This window comes from Astyanax mexicanus, chromosome 10 (assembly GCF_023375975.1).
Source record: "Astyanax mexicanus isolate ESR-SI-001 chromosome 10, AstMex3_surface, whole genome shotgun sequence".
Classification (NCBI taxonomy): Eukaryota; Metazoa; Chordata; class Actinopteri; order Characiformes; family Acestrorhamphidae; genus Astyanax; species Astyanax mexicanus.
Window position 1 is genome coordinate 47333456 of NC_064417.1, and position 14809 is coordinate 47348264.

Here is a 14809-nt window from a genome sequence, read left to right on the forward strand (position 1 = left end):
AGTTAAATTTATCACGTGTACAGCATGTGTATGTGCCACCTCGGCCTGCGTTTTATGACCGTAATGGCTGTTTATTTGTCGCTTGTTGTTTTGCATTTAAACCCTTGTGTACGCGATGTGCAGTCGGGCTGTAATTTATTCATCATCCGCCGACACATTGCTGCCGAGTACACACAGCCTCCCTCGGGAGAACAGAGCTGGGGAATAGCGGGGTGGAGGAGTGCAATGGGTGAGTGCAGTTCTCTGCCTTTACTTGTCCACTCTGCTTGTCCAGATGTGTATTTTGACTTGAATAAACACACAGATGTGACTACATATACGTAGAATATGTTCTTATCTTCTTCTTCTCAAGACTGAGGTATAAATATGGCCCATATACCGTAGATATGCAGTATTGCGTAAAAGTCTATAAAAAAACTCTATAAAAAATATTAAATACATATGTCTTGGTTATGACTATGTTTCATGGTTTAAAATGTTTACAAATGTGTGTTTCAAATCAGCTGCAGTTTGAATCCTATTCATGTAATTTGACATCAGCTGCTGGAGCCCTGAGAGAGCACAATTGGCCTTGCTCTCTCTGGGTGGGTAGATGGCGTTCTTTCCCCTCATCACTCCAAAGGGTTATATGGATCAGCACAAGAGCTGATGTATCGGAAACTGATTTGGTGTAGCACAGCATATAGTCACCCAGACCTGGAATTGAACCCCATTCTCCCATGGTAGTTCACTAGAAGCCTTATTGGTTGTTATCCACCACACCACAACAAATTTATTCACCATAGAATTTAGTGAGCTCTTTTTCTCCATGTATTCTTTTACTAATGTTTGTAAAGGCAGATTACATGATTATTATATATATTATTCAAAATCACCTGAAATAAACTCTTTTTACATTAAGTTCCATTGAAAATTTAGAAGGTTTGTTTCTCTCTCCTTTAAAGTTGCTGTTTTGGAGATACTTGTTTTTCATTGGACAGTGATGATACATTATTTTAGCTCTACTTAAAATATGGAAGCCAACGCACCAGTTCACACTCTCTGCAGTGCTGAAGTGGTCTCTCCTCAGAGCTCAGCAGCCCCTCAGTGATTGAGAGGTGGGCCTCCTCTCAGTGTCAGGGGACCCCGCCAGCTCCCTCCTGCGCTTAATGCCTTAATCGGCACCCCGCTGAGGCTCTCAGGACCCCTGGAGAGGGCCCGGAGTGTGCCGCACTGCACAAAGAAGGGTGCACGCGTTGTGTGTGTGTGTGTGTGTGTGTGTGTGTGTGTCTGTGTATGTGTGTATGTGTGTGTGTTTGAAGGGCTCTTTGTGGTGTTACAGAATGCTACCGGTCTCATGGCGATTACCCTCACCGGGAGTTCAGCATTGTAGGCTGCGCCCGAGTGCCTCACCTTTACAAGACCCCCTGCCAGGACCCCCTGCTGTCGCCCCGCCAATCATGGGCCCCTCTAGCCGGCACACACACACGTTTATCTCAGCCACTTAAACAGTGATATGTACGCTGAACACAGAGACGCTAACAAATTCACCATTCACTGGCCTTTCAGAGCACACACAGAGGCACTTAATGTAGCCACTTAAACACTGACTTACACCCTAAACACACAAACATACACACACTTACACACACACATCCGCTCGCTCTTTCACTCCAAACAACCATAATTATCTAGCAGCACTCAGACACTGAAATGCAGCTCAGAGTCTGTGAAACATGAGCAAATACTGAAAAAATACAGCAAAACTGTACAAAGCAGAAACATGAAAAAATTTAAAGCAGATAAAAAAGGTTCAATTAATGTGCTTTTTACATTGACATGCCACATATAATGGGCAGAAACTTTACCTTAAAATCTATCTGCCCTAGTTATTGAATGAATGAAGTTCACGTAAGTTAAGTACTACAGAAATCTGGTATCACTTGAGCTGATAAAGTCAAACTAACCCAAAAATTAACTATTAAGGTACACAGTCATTTGTCAAATTTTGCCACATACATCTGCTATGTTCTTGCTGGAGTGTGTGTGGGGGGGTTGGGGCGTGACGTGTGTATGTGTGATGGATCACAGTATAAACCAATAGGGTGTCAGAATGGTATATGTTTATACTTCTCATTAAATGAAAACAAGTTGAAATGAAATAGGAGTAACCAGGCTATTTTTAAAACGAAAATAATAAAAAGTTTAGATAATTGTGTGAAAATGTAAGAAGTAGACGTAAAACGTAATCTGAAAAATAATTACTCTAGTAAAGTAAAGATAACCAACATTTCTATTAAGTAAGGTAAAGAAGTATTTGTACTTCCGACTTTTGACTGCTGATGAACTCAGCCAATTACAACGCTCACTTTCATCTCACCATAGTTCTGTCCAGCCTTTTAAGTGTGAATGTGTACATTTCTGCTCATTGCAAAGAAAAAATAAATAAATTTGTAAATGTTATAAAATATTTGCCAGATATTTTTAATCAGATATCAGATAAAGGCAAAGGCCTTGTGTAATTGTTTAATTATTTTATTAAATATTATTTATCTCTTTTTTTATTTGCTCATAAGAAGTGAATATACATGTTCTGTAATGTACATTAAGGCATTAATAAAAAAAGAGTTCTCTGTGTCACAGTGGGGTCACTTTAAAATTCCCCAAAAAAAATCCTGTTTAGGACACAGAGCACTTAAGCACACATTTATTTATTTATTTATTTTTTTCATTCATTGAATTTTGTAATGCATTGTGTTGAAATAATACAACTTTATAAAATCAACAGTAAAACAAATCAAATATTATGAGCAAATAAAAAAGAAAAAAAAAACTGAAACGTAATATTTTTTTGTGTTTAAACATCCACAATTAACACAATTAAAATGATGGTCTCATCTGCGCGGACTACTTTCAGCAGCTGTGATTGGCTGAGCATTATTAAGGGAGCGTTGTGATTGGAGCAGTAGGAAAGGAGGAGGCGTGGCAAAAGTTTCTGGACACCTGCCTGTGTGTTAGAAGAGAGAGAGAACATATGAGAACGTTCTCAGCTTGTGATAGTAAAAATATACGGGAAACACTCGGATAAAGTGTTTCTAACTAGTGAAATAATCACTACAGAGTTTTTCACTGCTGATAAAGCCTACAGAGTGGAGGAAAGGATGAAAGTTTCACTGACTGTAACCAGCCAAACATTTCTGGATAGATGGCTCACAGTAATCTGCAGGTGGAGGAAGGCCTTTGTGCCTAATTACACGGAAAATGGCGTGTAAGAACGCCGGAATGGACTCGGTGAGTGTAAAACACGGCTGTATATGTTCTCGCCAAAGTGGCCAAGTAAATAAAGGTATAAAATAGCGCTAATTAGCCTAGAGAATAACGCCACTTGCTAAAGCTAAGCTAACGCCACTGAATATAATAGGAACCTATGCTAAGCTAACGCCATTAAATGAAATGGGAACCTATGCTAAGCTAACGCCATTAAATGAAATGAGAACCTAAGCTACGCTAACTCCATTAAGTATAATGGGAGCCGAGGCTAAGCTAACGCCATTGAATGTAATGGGGACCTATGCTAAGCTAACGCCAATTAAATCTAATGGGAACCTAAGCTATGCTAAGTCAGTGAAGTGTAATGGGAGATGAGGCTAAGCTAACTACATTGAATGTAATGTGAACCTAAGCTAAGCGTACTCCATTAAATCTAATTAGAACCTAAGGTAAGCCAACTCTATTGGATGTAATGGTAATTTATGCTAAGCTAACGCTATGTAATGTAATTAAAGGCAATGCTAAGCTAACTATTGAATTCATGGGAACCTATGCTATGCTAACGCCATAAAATGTAATGGGAGCCGAGGCTAAGCTAACGCCATTGAATGTCATGGGAACCTATGCTAAGCTAACGCTATATAATGTAAGGGAAACTATGCTAAGCTAACGCCATGTAATGTAATGGTAGCCGAGGCTAAGCTAACTCTAATGAATGTAATGAGAACCTAAGCTAAGCTAACTGCATTAAATGTAATTGAAACTTGTGCTATGTCTATGTGTACATTTTTGGGAACCTGCACTATACTAAGCTTTTTTCAGAGTATTTAAGCACTGTTTCATGATAAAAGTACTAAGTGTTATGCTTTTGTAAAGCGACAGCCATGTGCGTGTGTTTGTGTGAAAAGTAGAGCTGTTATATTAGTTAAACATATATGGTCAGATTTATGGTTTATGATGATAGAACTGACAAGAACACACTTCACATGGCTCAGCTGGTGCACTGCAATATTAGTTAAACATATGCTGTTTTTTGTGTAAACAGGTCAGATTTATGGTTGGAAATGATGATAGAACTGACAAGAACACACTTCACATGGCTCAGGATGGCGAGCCAAGCCCCTAAAAGACAACCCAAGTAAGTTTTTTTTTTATTATTAATTTTTTTAGTTGCTTACAAACAGAGGTATAAAGTAGAGACCCAGACTTGCTTAAAAGTTCAAGTGTTCTTTATGCTCCACAATAAGTAGTTCATTGTATGTACTGAATTACTGACAGTAAAAGTACAGTACTGTGTTCTGTAGTTATTATAGAAAGCAGTGTAAAGTTCTCTTATATAGTGTCAGTTGATCATTGTTTGAGACATTACTTGAGACACAATGTGTGTTACTGTTGTAAGCATTGTTATTTGTTATTGTAAAGTGCTATTAAGTTATTAAAACTCATGGTTTAATGCTAAACCTTTTCCTCAAGGCATTTGACTCATCAGTTTTAAGTGAAGTATCATGTCCAATGACTTTTGCCATATTTTTTGGTCAACTTCATGTGCAGTAAAAAAGTATTGTTCACCACTCCCAATACAGTTTTTTGTTCCCTTTTAACTGAACACTTTTACTCCCTAAGGTTTTGAAATTCTATGGCCACTTTATAGGGAGCTACTGAATTTAATGGATTGACTGAATAATGCACAATATATTTATTTACTTAATCATTTTATACTAACAGGAAGTGATAAAGCTGCTTTGCATGTGTAACTGATTCTGCTTGTGTAAGGATTCTAAGCTGTATGGGTAATATTACAACCCAAAAATAACTGAACTGTTCTAAAACTGTCAGATTCCTACATATAAAGAAGAAATATTGTGATAAAAGATTTGGCCTTACTTGACTTTCTAAGAAATACTTTAAAACAGTCAAACTATGTGAGTTAATACTGTGGCCCTGTAAACAAAACAATGATATTATATAAAAAAATTATAACATCAAAAGAGCAATGCTGCGTAACCCCTCAGACTATTGAAATTCAGACTTCTGAAGGGTTCTTTGTGTCAAACACTGTACTGACAATGAGGCTCACACTGCCTCCTTTTAGCACTAGCATGAAAAGATAAATAAGCTGAAAAAAGCTTCTAGGAAAGCGTGTGGATGATGGCCACAATTTATTCAGAATTAATCAGACGTCTGAAATTGATGGCAAACATTTATCCCAATTATCAATACTGTTTTGGATAATAACACCCTGGAAACAGTCCCAAATCTCATGCAGCAAATATTTAGTTACTGAAAGCATCCAAAAGCTTGAGCGAGATGAAAGCAATGATAATTTGAAAGGATCCAGAAGAATCACTGATTAGCAAATGAACAGAAATAGATTCATTATATGCTCGGTAATGACTTCAAAAAAACGAAAAAATATTGGCTTTTCTGACTCTTCGGTTCACTTGGAGAAATCCATGCAAACAGCAGAATCTTATTAACTCAAAGAGCATCATGGGGCCGCTTCAATTCTAGACTGTTTTAATTATGCACACAGGGATGGTACAGGCCTGGCCAAGTAGCTATATCCAAGATACACATAGAGGTGCCAAAAGACACATTTTCTACAGTGCTGTAGTGTGCATCTGCATACTGTCATAAAAACACTATTATATGATCTATGATTCAATACGTGAACCAGTTTTGGTTCCCTGAAGACGTTATCAAGGCATGCTTTGTTAACCCCTTGTTGCTCCCTGACTTTTAATACAACCTAAGCATTACTAATTGGGCTGCATGTTTGAGCTTGGGATTGTGGGCTCGATTTTGTCACAGTAATACTGTTAATAATGACAGGGTTGTGGGTTCGATTGTCAGGTTTTGCAAGCTGCCTTGTCTTCTGTACTCTTCTCTAGTTTTATTGTCTTGTCTTGCCAGGTCTTCTATTCTCTTTTTTTCTTATATTGTTTTACATTTTATCGTATTGCCTTGTCTTGCGTAGCCTATCCTTGTCTTATCTCATCTCGTCTTTCCCTCTCATCTCTTTCCTGTCTTGTCTAATATTCTCTTCTCTTCTTCTCTTCACTTTTCTTCTGTTGCATTGTCTTGCCCTCTTCTCTTCCTTTCTTTTTCTCTTTCTCTTCTCTTTCTCTTTCTTTCTTTTTCTCTTTCTCTTCCTCTTTCTTTTCTCTTCTATTTTATTCTCTTCTCTTCTTTCTCTTCTCTTCTATTACCTTCTCTTCTCTTCTCTTCTCTTGCCTTCTCTTGCCTACTCTACTCTACTCTTCCCTTGCCATCTTTTTGTCTTGTCTTGTCTTCTCTTCTCTTGCATTGTCCTGCCTTGTTCTTTTCTCTTCTCTTCTCTTGTATTGTCTTGCCTTCTCTTGGTCTTGTCTTCTCTTCTCTTCTTGTTTCATATCTTCTCTTGGATTGTCTTTTCTTTTCTCTTCTCTTGCTTTGTTTTGCCTTCTCTTGTTTGTTGTCTAGCCTTCTCTTGTTTGTTGTCTAGCCTTCTCTTCTCTACTCTACTCTACTTTACTCTACTCTTGCATTGTCTTGCCTTTGTCTTTGTCTTGTTTTCTCTTCTCTTTTTGTTTCATCTCTTCTCTTCTCTTGTATTGCCTTCCCTTCTTTTCTCTTCTCTTGTTTAATGTTGTCTAGCCTTCTCTTCTGTTTCTTGTCTTCTCTTGTCTCATCTCAGCCACAGAAGAACCATCTTTTAACTAGGGTTATTTAAGCTAGGACTGAGGATCAGGAATGGGGAGCCATCCTCAAGCAGGAATAATAACGGAGATCTGGGAAATGTAGTCATGGACAAATATCAAGACACTGACAGGGTAAGGAATACACTGAGAAAGGGGAACTGAGTTTGGGGATTGAGTACTGGAGTAGCTATGGGAGCTGACAGCGGATCAACAGGTAGTGAAACAAAAAAAAGTCCAATCCAGGATCCATTAAAACCTTTACTTTTTAGAGTGGCTAGACCCTTTAAGTGGAAACCTTCTTTAAATAGTCATTCATGGTCCTGGAATAACCATCCATAAACTAAGGTTATTTAACTCCTTGAACCCTAGATTAATTATTCAGTTGTTAGTTTGTAGACTTGGGGCTTATATTTTAGTAGATGTTTAGTAATTGTGTTGGTTTCCCTTGAAGTAATTTGGTACATCACTGTTACCACTGTGTAACGCTTTCTGGAAACAGAAATTTACAGAATATGTTCCTGAAAATCTTAGCAATTAATCTAATATTTCATAATCTAGATATGACTTTTCACTTCCTCGATGCTGCAGCAAAGCACAAGCACAGATAACTCTCCCAGCACCATGGCAACTGGTATCTATGTGCCTCCCCCATCACCGCCCACATCCTTCTAGCTGCCCCCTGCCCTTCCTCACCTCATCTTCCTCTTCTCCCCTCAGAGCTCTCTTCAGAGGGTACTTGTATAGAAGAGTTAATGACATGAACTGATCTATACACAGGAGATCTTTTTTGATCTTTGTATATGTGGAAACAATTAACCATAACCAATGTCTAGATATATAAATATTGAAGTACTGGTTATAATTTTTAATATGTAAGCTGATATATAATAATCTAGTCTGGTCTTGGTCTTATTTTAGTCTCTGTCACTCCTGGTGTTGATCAATAAAAGTCTTTGTTTCGACTGTGACTGCTGCTCTACTACTTGACTCGCACTTGACAAATAAAAATTTTGTTTTTGGCTTAGACTGGACTACTCAATGTCTTGAGTTCCTATTTTAGCAACCTGTAGGTGAGCCATCAATCGTATTGGTTGATTTATGGTGTTTGTGTATTTTCTATCTTAACAAAAAGTATGTTTTGCTCAATTGAAACACGCAAAAGGCATGTACTAATTCTCTTAATTAATCATGAGTGTGTTTTGGCAAAAAATAAACTGATGTAACTTGCCAATCCCTTTAAGAACCAGGTGTGCTCTAATGACGGATTGCTATTTTAACAGCACAGCTACATGGCTGTGTCCAACGCTTCTCAGCAGTTGGACTGACCTTAGAGGAAACTGACCTGCTCGTTCACGCTCATTCATTCTATTTATTTTTGATGTAAAAGTTTTTTGTAGGTACCAATGAGCATGTGCTGTGGGTTTGCTCACTGCTACGTGTCCATATGTGTAACAAGCAGGGATTTATGTGCATTGGGGATGCACCTGTTGACACTTCACTGCCAAGATAGCAATGAACATCTGTTTGTTGATGTTTGTCTAGGTTTTATTCAGTCAGTGGTTCACCTGTGTTTTCTGTTGCCAAGATAGCATTACACACCTCAATTTGAGACCACCACGCTCATCTGTGTAGATATATTCACAAGCGTCTTTGCTATTTACAGGGTTCGTACATTCATGAAAAACCTAGAAAAGTTATGGAATAGCAATTCCCAGGTCTGGATAAGTTTTGGAAAATTTTAAAATCCAGAACGTTTTGGTAAATTCATGGAGATTCAGCCTACAAATGGAGAAAATCTATTTTGAGCTAACAAATATACGTCAGCTTAGCGTTTATTCAGTAATTTAGCCCTACACAGTGGAGCTCTCAGGATCTGACACACATTTTATTATTAAAGATTGTGTGCCAACATTTTATCTAAATCATTTTAGGCCTACTATAATCGTTTTTTTAAATCATAGTTTTTAGTTGATTTTTGTTTTTATTGTCCATGTATGCACTGATGTTTTAAAAATCGTATGGTCATGGAAATTTGTCTTGAAGGCAAGAAAAAGTCATGAAAATCATGGAAATTTATTGGTTAAAATGTGTTTAAAACCCTGTATTTAAATGACGTGGGTGAAAGGTGTGAAAAATAGACTGTTGGTGTGTTGTAAGATGGCGATGAGCATCATGACACACCTTGCAAAGGGTGTAAGACAGGATTCTTGGTCTTGATTTAGACTGGACTACTAAAATGTCTTGGTCTTGGCTTTAGCTCCTTGTTCTTTTTTTGGTCTTGACTCGCTTTAGCTGTTATGATTAGAACACATGCGTTCTATTATGGCATACTATGGTCTAGTAACAGTTGTCTTTCTATTATACAATGGGCACTTGAAGAATATTCACAATCCGTCTACCAGGACAGTGTATTCATTTAAAACAGTGACAACAAAAAAGCAGTTATGAATAAAGTGCTTTTGGGGGTGCCTATTAAAAAAATTGGGAATAGCACAAAACATCTCAAGTTTCTCCTTGGTAATCTCAGCCAGTAGTGATTTTTGTAAGTAGCAGACCCTGGTGTCTCCCCTCCACATATGCTGGGAGAGTGATGATCAGTAACAGTGCTGCCTGAAGTCTTCCTGTGCCCACATTGCTGAACCATTCAGAGAGCATCTCTCGAACATACTGTGCTTATCAGACTGCAGGACACATCTGATTAGCTGTGTGTGCCAGGGCACTGAGAGTGGGCAGGTGAAGTAAACAGCAGTTGTTGCTTTTCCTTCACAACTCTAACACACAGACACTGACACACAGCTCTCTGATATTAACCTGAACTTACAGCTATTCTGAACATTGATTGAAATTGATTGAAACATGACCTTAACCAGAACAGTATGAGGAATCCTTTCTGTGTTTTTTCCATCAGTTTAATAAGCTCCAAAAAGTTATTAAACAACATGATTTGCTCCAACATAGTTTCCAAAATATGTTTTTTCAATTCTTCTTCAAGTACATTTGTGTGTGTGTTTTTTGCTCAACTGTGCTCCCTGTGGATTAAACTGGATAAAGTACTGTATGACCAACTAGTTTGTATATTTTAAGACTAAGACATTGTATTTGTTATATATGGACATTAGGGGTGGGAGATATGGCCCTAAAATAATATCACGATATTTCATGGTATTTTTGCGATAACGATACTCTTGCCGATACAACAGAACACTGAAATTATTTCAAGAATATGCTACTGCAACAAAACAAAAATGTAATTTTATTATTGCATATGATATGATATGGCACACCCTGAGATACAAGAAAAAAGAAAAAAATACAAGAATTTTATCAGATTTGTAACAGAAGTCGGAATGTCTAAACTCTAAATATCTCCATATATACAGTATTAAAGTAAAATAAATGATACTGAACATATATAATCTGTATCTAGTAGATATATAATGGAAAACAAGAACAGTGTGAATTTTTCTTTTGCTAAAAACAGCAAAAAGTACCGTAGTACTCTGATGTGATTATTTGGAGTGGGTGATATGGGCAATATTTCAGGGTAAAATATCGTTCACGGTATTCAAAAATGTTGACTATTATCGTGTATGATACGATATGGCACACCCCTAATGGACATTTCTATGTGAGAATATGTTGGTTAAACTGTGGTTGTTACACATTAAAATTTACCCAAAGTATCATGTTGTTTATTAGATTAGCTACAGAGGCTAATTTGCTACTTGCTCAAAAAAAACGTGTTAAAGACTGTAATTATATAAGAAATATACAATTGTTACCCATATAAAATACTTTTTTAGCATTACCAGTTATTAGTTATTAGTTGCTTTAAATGTTTATTCGTGGCAATTATTTTTTTTTTGTTGGACCCTAATGGCAAGAGTGAATAGAAACGTGCTTTGCTTCCAAACAGCACCTCTAAGATAAATTAAGATAAAGATAAAAGTGTTAAAAAGAGAAGATAAAAGTTTTTCTTTAGTGAATATTATCACTCTCGGTAAAGGCGATAAACACAGTGTCCTCGTGCTAAAGAACATGTGTTGTCTTTGGTGGACTTGGTGCGATTACACGCTTAATGCACTTGACTGTAGTGTTTTGGGCGGAGCGCGGTTGCAGTTGGCAGCATGTGGAGAAATGCTTGGCACACTGAGGCGTGTGCTCGGCTTTCAGGAGCGTAACTGGCAGGATCTGAACAGAGATCTTTATTATGTTAATGCCAAATCAGTCTTTTCCCCCGCACCGCTTCTCCAGCGACTGCCTGCACTGCCTCGCCGCCTTAATGGAGGTCATCATCCAGTGCAGCCCACTTGCGCCGCTGAAGAGCCAGCCGTGCACCAGCCAAATCTCAGCTCCTAACCCCCCTGCCAGTTAGGTGCCAAAAGGCTTTCCCTATCTCTTCGCTTTAGTCAACTTTGTGAGACTTCTTAAAGTGCAGTAAAGTTATACTGAATGTTCCCGATGCCCAGTAAATGCAGTGAAAGCTTTAATGGAAGTATGCTTTTAACTTTAAGCTGCAGGGTTCTGCAGGGTTCTGTAGATTGCCAAATGTTGTAGTGATCCATTTTGTCTTGGCATGCACACTTTGTCAACTGGAGCAGTCTAGATCTGTCAGATCTAACAATGATTATATAAAATTAATGCTCTATCTTCTCCTCTTCTTGATTATGCCAGTTTATGATTTTCAAAAAAATATAAAAATAAAAAAACATTTTGAGAGTGGGGGAATGTAAGCTGTGAGCCATAAGCTCTTAGCTCCATACACAAAGAGAACACAGAGATATTTTTCATGTTACTTTGGGGGGATTATTTGTGTCTGTTTAGCTGTTGTAACAGTTGTAAAAGTTTTGACTGGTGGAGCATAGTTCACCCTCTTTGTGTTGGGTAGGAGGATGGATAAGGGCCACCATTAAAAACGCTTGCTGTGGTTATTTTGGTTTCTTTCCTTGTTAAAATTTTGTGGTTAACAGGGCATGTTATATTGCTGTTTTTAATAGGCAGAAGTTGAGATCAGTTGTGTCCAATCATGGTAAGCTTTTCATGTAATAGGCAATGGGAACGCCTAAGACTGGCCAGGCACTTGGGTGTTGCAAATTTCTGGCAAGTAGTGAAAGGAAATAATCATACTGTTTGTAAAAGCTGCGAACAGTAGCTTAGCGAAATGTACCTGCGGTATTAGCGGCTTCTGTGAAATATACTGTACATTGGGATACATCTGTAACTGTGAACTGTAGAATTAAAATATGTGTGTTAAACACTAAATCAGAAAAAGTTGGCACAGTATGGAAAATGCAAATATATTTATTTTATTTACGTTGACCTTGATTTGATTGCAGGCCGCGTGAACCCAACATATTTCATGTTTTGGCAGTCAAACGTTTTCATTTGTTAATATACATCCAACCCTGCGTTTTGTGCCTTGGTGTTTTAATTTAGTTAGCAGTTAGCATTAATGATTTTTCTTATTGTGAGCACATGACTTTAAATATTTTAGAGAAAAAAAATCCTAATGAATTATTTATTACACACCAATTTTCTAACTTATATTTGAACCCAGCACTCCTATGTTCTGTAAATAAGGTTAAATAAACGAACACAGATTCACACACTGTGCTGTAGTGATGCTCTTAAAACTCTCATACTATGACCGACCCTGGCTTTTGGACTTATTGCTGAAAACATCTGCATGGTGTTAATCCCAAAATGGCTCTAAAGTCTGATTTATCTGACTACAATATATGATTACACTCTATCTTCCAATATGGTTTCTCTCAGATGCCTCCAAGCTCAAAGAACTCTATTCCGCTTTAAGACATGGCTAAAAAACATGCTTCTGTTTTAACAAAAGGCTAAAGTCACAGTTGAGGATACTACCTGCCTGCCAGCCATTGCTGTGGTTTATGATCTTGGATCCTATATTGGTCTATTGTGTTGACCCCAGCTCTGAATCTAATTCATGATATTGGATTTATCTAAATATATAGACTCACAGTTGCACCACATTCCCATGCCTCAATCGTTCAGTCTATGAATCATTTAATGACTAATAGATCGAATGCATATCTGTGCTGTGTGCAGTAGAATTATGTGAATAATAAGCTTTAACTGGCTCTGAAAGACAGCAAACAGAGAAGACAGGCCCATTTAGCTCTTCATCATGTGCATGTGTTTCCATTAGCTCTTGTAGAAGTAAAGCTAGTGCAGGAAACAACATGTAAGTATCCGTTAGCTCACTCAGTGTCTGATAATGCTGTTAGTGGAAATGCTTTTAAAGCTTGTCCATTATATACCTAAGTGTGTGTGATATTATAATGTACTAGAGCAGTGACGGTGCATATATGGCGTGGCGGTGTATCTCTTACTCACAATTTCAATAAAAGTTACTATAAGAGATGGCATCTCTTTGCATGCAGTCACTTAGCCATGGATAACAGAATACAGGTATTGTGATGGAACTCACATTTGTGAAATTAGTCTGCATGACCTTTTATCCATTCTTAGCCATTGCGTACACATACTGCTAGAGATGGGACCAATCCAATACACTATCGGTATCGGGGCCGATAATGACATAATCAGCGTATTGGATATCAGGTGACTGAGGTCAGTCCACTTACCGATCCATATTCCAGTCCGCAGCTTGAGCTGGACAATAAACCCGCTGTAACGTTAACACAAAACACATCACTGATCCGGATTCCAGTTCCACAGTTTACCCTGAACCCCCAGCAGCTTCGGTTTGTGACTGACTGAGTAACTTTAGCCGTTTGTCTACAAACTTTTCACTTTGGGAACTACGAACAGCAGAACGGCTACATCTAATATTTGTAAATTTTGTGTCCGAGGGGTGAAAAGATTAACACCAGCAGTCTGTTAGCCTAGCTAGCACTGAACTGACAGCTGCATTCCAGTGATGTAAATGTATTAATTATAGACTGGAGTAAATTATAGTCATAATCCACACATCCTATAAAACCACAGGATCTACAAACGCTAACCAGCACAAACACACCCATCTGTTGGTAAAAAACCGTGATTAATTTAGTTTGAAAATACAGTTAGCATCGCCAGTTATCCGCTAGCCATCTCCATTTACATCTGCAGTCTGTTAGCCTAGCTAGCATTGAGCAGACAGCTTCATTCTGGCATTGTAAATGTAATAAGTTATTACTTGGGTGAACTATAACCATAATTCACATCAATTATTAAACCACAGTTCCTACTCATTCTAACACTAAGAAATCAATCTGTTATTAAAAAACTGTGATTTATTCAGCTCGGAAATACAGTTAGCGTTGCGGTTCGCCGTTAGCCATTGCAGCTAATCTGCTACGCTATGTGTCAAAGTAAAAGTCTCCTGTGCAGCCAGTGCAAAAAAAATAGTGTAGAACCCTGTATTTAATATTTAACATATTTAATATTTACGTTTTTTATTTTTGAAAAAAACAATTGGGTGTTTCTATATAAAGTGTGTCAAAGAAATGACTTTGGAATGCATTTACATTAAATTTACTCTTCAAAGAACTCTGTGTTTTGTTTTAGCCTCATTATGTTATCTTCTTAATCATAGTACTAACAATAATAAACTAAAAGAGCCCTTTTATCGGTATATGTATTGGTATCCTCAGTTTTATATCAGAATCGGATCGGAGCTGAAAAAAATGGATTGTCCCATCACTACATACTGCTACACCATGAATGTGTATATAATAATGTAATAATAGTGTTCTGTTGGCCTAAACAATATATCCAGTTTTCTCATGGTTATGTCTGGAATATGATGTATTTGCCTGCACAAGATTCACCCTATGATTACTAATATAACTACTACTGCTGGTCGATTACAATTATCTCCTTACCTCTGAGAGCGAATCAGAATC

The 14809-nt window shown here is 37.6% G+C and overlaps 1 long non-coding RNA gene across 1 annotated transcript in view; it reads left to right on the forward strand.

Annotated features, from left to right (window-relative positions):
* Nucleotides 1-2973: 2973 nt before the first annotated feature.
* Nucleotides 2974-14809, forward strand: part of LOC125804689 (uncharacterized) — a 39189-nt gene continuing 27353 nt past the window's right edge. The window contains exons 1-2 of the long non-coding RNA XR_007440844.1: nt 2974-3270; nt 4295-4387. This is a non-coding gene — a long non-coding RNA (uncharacterized LOC125804689). The remainder of the gene's footprint in view (nt 3271-4294; nt 4388-14809) is intronic.